At 26.6% G+C, this 5,642-nt stretch overlaps 1 pseudogene; it reads right to left on the reverse strand.

The window, feature by feature from the left end:
* Window positions 1-2,970: 2,970 nt before the first annotated feature.
* LOC131176661 (elicitor-responsive protein 3-like) lies at window positions 2,971-4,743 on the reverse strand (annotated as a pseudogene).
* Between the last annotated feature and the right edge of the window lie 899 nt (window positions 4,744-5,642).

Below are 5,642 nucleotides of genomic sequence, written 5' to 3' on the forward strand. Positions count from 1 at the left end.
AATTTTTATTTGTGCGGTACTCCAATGAAGGGCTTATTTTTTTAGCATTTTTAACAAAAAAAAAAAGTATATCTATACATACGTAGAATAAAGTCACTCAGATAGTTGATAATTACAAGAAGCTGTGGAATTTATTTAATTATCAAATCCTTGTTTGGAAATTTTAATAACTCCTGAGCAATGTGGGGTCACGACTATCGATTACTAATACACTTTTTATTAACAAATTTAATCAAAATATTAATTTACCAAATATAAATCATAAGACTCTATTTAATTATATTTAAAAATAATCTTTCTTTCTTTTTGCTTTTTCATTATTTATAATGTAAGATTCAAGCAGAAAATGATACACAACTTACACGATTTTTTCATGATTACACAAAAAATTATTATTTTTTAATATAACCATTATACATATAATAAATATTTTTATTTTTAATCATGATAAAATTCACACATAATATTTATTGTAATTAATAATAAAAACATTTTTAAGCAAATGCTATTTTATATTGAAAGTTTAATAATAAAATATTATTTTTGAAAATAAAAAAAAATAAAAATATATAGATAAAAATTATTTAATGTTAAAATTATTATTTTTAATAATAAAATTTATTTTATTAAGTATGAAAATTGATTTTTGGCTCCATTTGTTTCACGGAAAATATTTTTCTAATCAAAGAGAAAATTAAGTTATATTTAAAGAAAATGACTTTATTTTTAAAAAGAGAAAGTTATTTTTATTTTTTAAATTTTTATAATTTTATTAAAATGTAGACATAATTTTATTTATATATATATATATATATATAATAAATATATATATCATTAATTTAATATTATAATAAAATAATAAAAAATATTTTCATGATAAAAAATATTTTTCATATAAAAATTATTTTTCTTGAAACAAACATAACTTTTGAATAAATCGTTCAAAAGGTTCTTTGCTATATGAAAATTGGTATCACATAAACTCAATTTAATTTAATCGTTCAAAAGTGACTTTAAATTTTTTATATACTGATATGATAAAATATAAATAGTCTATAAAGACATAGTGTATATGAAAAAGCAAGAAAATGAAAGTGGGAACAGTTGGAAGACATAAAATAAATAAATAAATTACTATTAGGTTTATAATTGGCTAAGATCAATTATTTAGTTATTTCTTTAAAATTCAATTAAAATAATTTTATCTATTTAGCCTTATATATTTATACTGTTTAATTTCCATAGTTTTAATTATTTATATTATTTAATCACTTAATTTTAACTGTCTTTATGATTTAGATTAAAATTGATTAATTTTTTTATTAAAAATATAATAAAAAAAATTAAAGAGTTTTATTTTACAAAATACATTGACATTTTAATTCAATTTTAAAAAAGTAGTGATTAAATAATTAAATTTAATAAAATATGAGAATCTAATGGGGAATATTTCAAGAAAAACTGTTGAGCTACGAAGCATGGAGAATTTGTTTTTTAAAGTCTCTTTGAATTAGAAAGATAAAAATTAAAATACATTTTATAAATATAAATTAATTATTATAATGATAATAAATTAGCAAAATTGATATATTTAAAAAAAATAATAATATATTAAAATTTCTCTAAAATTAAAATAACTAAGACTTTTTTATCAGGATGCCACAAAATTTAAAATATATTTTTCTTTTTTTTTTTGAAGAAAAAGATTTTACGGTTTGTCATTATTTGCAAGACCCACACACGTATAGTCATTATCAGAATTGAAATATAATAATAACTTTTGAGGAAAATTTATTTTAATTTAATCAATCATGAATTTGAAATATAATTATATAAAATTTATTTATTTTTTATATAAATCTCATGATATTTATTATTTATTAAATTCATGATAAATTAAGTATGTATAAAAATTTTCTAGCTAAAATGTTTGCAAAATCTCAAAACCAGAGGGAGGATTACTTCCAGCAACAAGTTGACACTTCTCAAACCCTGAGGGAAAGTTACTTTCAGCAACCAGTTGACGCTTCTCAGACCCTGAAGGATGGTAGTTTGGCACTTCCTGATTTTGGCTTACCCAGCTTTTTTCAAACTGATATATCAGTTCACTTTGATGCTCCGGAGAAGCAACTTGCTTCCCAGACACAAGTACCCTTGAATAGTCCTTCCTTCGTGCCGTCAGGAAGTGTGAGCTTACCAAGTTGCAGTAGCGTTGGTTCTCAACAACCGCCACACTTGAAGGAGAATAAGGGACTGCGTGGGAGGGTGAACTCCTAGAGTCAAGGTAATTGTTACCAGTTTAGGTATTATAATTATCTGTGATAATACGCAGCCTTTTTCAACAATAACCTTTGTGGTTGTATTTTAGCTTTTGTAATATGATATTGACTATAATTTGAACCGTTGTAAAATAGTCTTTCAACTTTGGTAGTTTGTTCAGAAGATGTAGGGGCGACAACTGTGCGAAAGTTTTCCCAAATGCAATATGTTCATGTTGTACTTTCTTCCATTTTCACGGCAATGAATAGAAAACGAAGTTCTTTTTTTTTTTTTTTTTTTTTTTTTGGCTTTTCTTAAAGTGAAGCATCAAGGATCCAAACGATTTATTTTCCCCATGTGTGTAATGAACAGAGGATTCATGATTTTGCAGGAAGCATTTGACCATAATTTTCTTAATCTATTAGTCTTGTAGTTTATATAGTTTTGTATTGTTTAGTATTTTTACACACATTTGTACAGTCTTCATGAAAATGGAGGACTCCTATGCCTTTGTCTCGCTTAAGTTTTCCATATTGTTCAATATAGCCAGCAGCAAGGCTTGCACTGAAAACGATTTCGTAGACCATATTATTTTGAAGGAAAACATGGCATGGGAACGAAAAATAAAATTATTTTATTATTTTAGAGTTTTTATAATTAAAATATGATTTAAATTTTTTAACACTTTCTGATTAAAATTGTTGAGACATATAAAAAAAAAAAACAATTACTATTATTAATGCCAAACACAAATCCAAATCAATCAACACCAAAAGGTTCTTAAAACACATCGGTATTATTTGCAACATCAAAACAAGTTCTCACAACACATCGACGTTAAAAACAGAGTCTCTTTGCCATCTCCAAACCAAAAGCAGTCCTTGCCATTTCCACACCAAGATGCTAGTTAATATTATAACCGAAAATCGTATCCATCCACCTGACGTTGTCCATCTCTACCTGGAAACCACGGTTTTCACAATACTAGAATGAGGAATAAGAAACAACACTATTATCATTACGGCCTGGAAAACTAGAAAACTATATTTATCTATCGATTCAATGTTTGTCCACGAAGACATAAACTAAGAAGAAGTGACTTAACATGATTTGCTAACTTGGAGTAAAGTAATCGACAACTGAATCATCTTCAATAATCCTACACTCTTCCCCTTTTCCTTATGCTTAGGTAGAAACACAGTAATTACCTCTGGGGTGAAGGTGAGGCCCACTGTAATCTCTCCTTGTATTCTTGTTCTTTGACAACTTTGTACGCCGTAGATGGGAGGTTTCCTTCCAAAACAATGGCTCAAGGGGAATGCTGAATGGATCACAGAACCTGTAATCAATATTTTATATTTTCAGTGTTGCATAGAAAATTCAACTGAATTTATGAAGATTCTAATTTGTTACATATAGATGGGGAACTTGCACTCACGTTGCTTCTCCAACAAGATCATCTGCAGCACCAACATCACTGTCCATGATTTTCAATGTGAGTTCTGTGTCACCATCTGATACCTCAAATGAGAATTTCTCATTCCATTCTGGTTCACTCCCTTTCCTGTAGGATTTTATATTTGTCAATATTGCACAAAATTGTATAACTTTTCTTTTGCACAACAGAAATTTTAAGGAGAAGGGTATGATCTCCATCTTGGGTACAAACGCTCCACTTGACTGCAAGGCCAATTGCATACATATTGAAGGCATAGTTTTGCTAATAATCTCTTGTGCTTACTACACCAAAGCAAGTATTAACATATTACTTGATCTTTTCTAATCTAATCTGATAAGTAAAAATTAGAAATGCAGCTAAGAATTCAGAGCGATTAGAGACATAAATACCTGAAGCAACACTGCTTTTCTGCTCCTGGTACGGCAAGCGAGGACGACATAAGGGTCCACGCCATCTGCTCACATAAGAATTTTAACCTCGTCAAAAATCAATCCAGAATTATTATTATTAGGGGAAAACACCTAAACAACATTCCACTGGTAGGCCAAAGCGATTGATTCAGCTACAAGGAAAATGGTCGATGTAAAGAAAATTACAGATCAAGAACAACACACAAAAAGGTAGAACAAATAAAAGAGAGAGAGGCTTATGAATATCTATTAACATCACTCATTATGGACATAATGATCTCATTATTGAAAACCCACATCTCAATTTTATAATCAACAAACAAATAAACAACGAAAAATTTTTTCGAGATATATTTGAACTTACTGAGAAAATCAGTGTTTTCAAGACCCTTAGCACCAACAAGTAGGACTTCAACAGTTCCTAGAGGCATTTTTGGACCAGAATTGAATCCAAAAAGCGAAAAAGAAAAGACTTAAAACTCAACAGGAATTTAGATTGAAATGAGTTCTTGGATCTCTGCCCTTTGGGTATCTGTGCATCTTATAGGGAGAGTGAATGATTAACGAGGAAGGCTAATAATGTTTTTAAAAATTAAGTTTAGAGTTAAATAAGTAATTATAATTTTTGATAAGATCGAATAAATTTATATTTAATAAAATATAATTTTTTTTAATAATAAAATATTATTTTTTAAATTAAAAAAATTTAAAATATATAGATAAAAATTATTTAATGTTAAAATTATTATTTTTAATAAAAAATTATTATTTTATTAAGTATAAATTTGGTTAGACTTAATTAGGAAAGTATAAGGGCTTATGTGATGAAAAATTGATTTTAAGCTTAATGAGACATTTTTTTTTCAATATTTGTTTGTAGGAAAATTTATAAAAAAAAATTATTTTATATTTCGACTCACTTTTATTTAAAATTTGATAAATAAAAAGCTTAATTGCAGTCGAATTCACACTAATTTCTTTGATCAAGTGCATAATATATTTAAATTTATAATAAATTATTTTTTGAGAGATAATAATTTTTTCTGCTTTAAATCAATTCTCTGTTCACTCTGACAATAAAAAATAGAATCAAAAAAATTTAAATTTCATTTCATAGAGTATTATTTTTTTATCATCATGGATAACTCATCATTTTTTAGAGAACTATCCGCTAGTATGATCGCATATATGTCTTTTTCTTCTTTTTTTTTTTTAGAAGAATAGCTCCTCAATATTCATCACTAGTATCACTATAAGAGAGGTGAATTTTGTGAGATTTTCTTCATTATTTAGAAAGCTATTGTTTGTGAATTACTCCAATGAAGAGCTTATCTTTTGAGCATTTTTAACGAAATTAAAGTTTATTTATTCATAAGTGAAATAAAATCTCTCAAATAGTTGATAATTACAAGAAGCTGTTGAATTTATTTAATAGTCAAATCCTTATCTGGAAATTTTAACAACTCCTGAGCAATGTGGGATCACAACTATCGATTACTAATACACATTTTATT

This window comes from Hevea brasiliensis, unplaced genomic scaffold (genome assembly GCF_030052815.1).
Source record: "Hevea brasiliensis isolate MT/VB/25A 57/8 unplaced genomic scaffold, ASM3005281v1 Scaf212, whole genome shotgun sequence".
Lineage (NCBI taxonomy): Eukaryota > Viridiplantae > Streptophyta > Magnoliopsida > Malpighiales > Euphorbiaceae > Hevea > Hevea brasiliensis.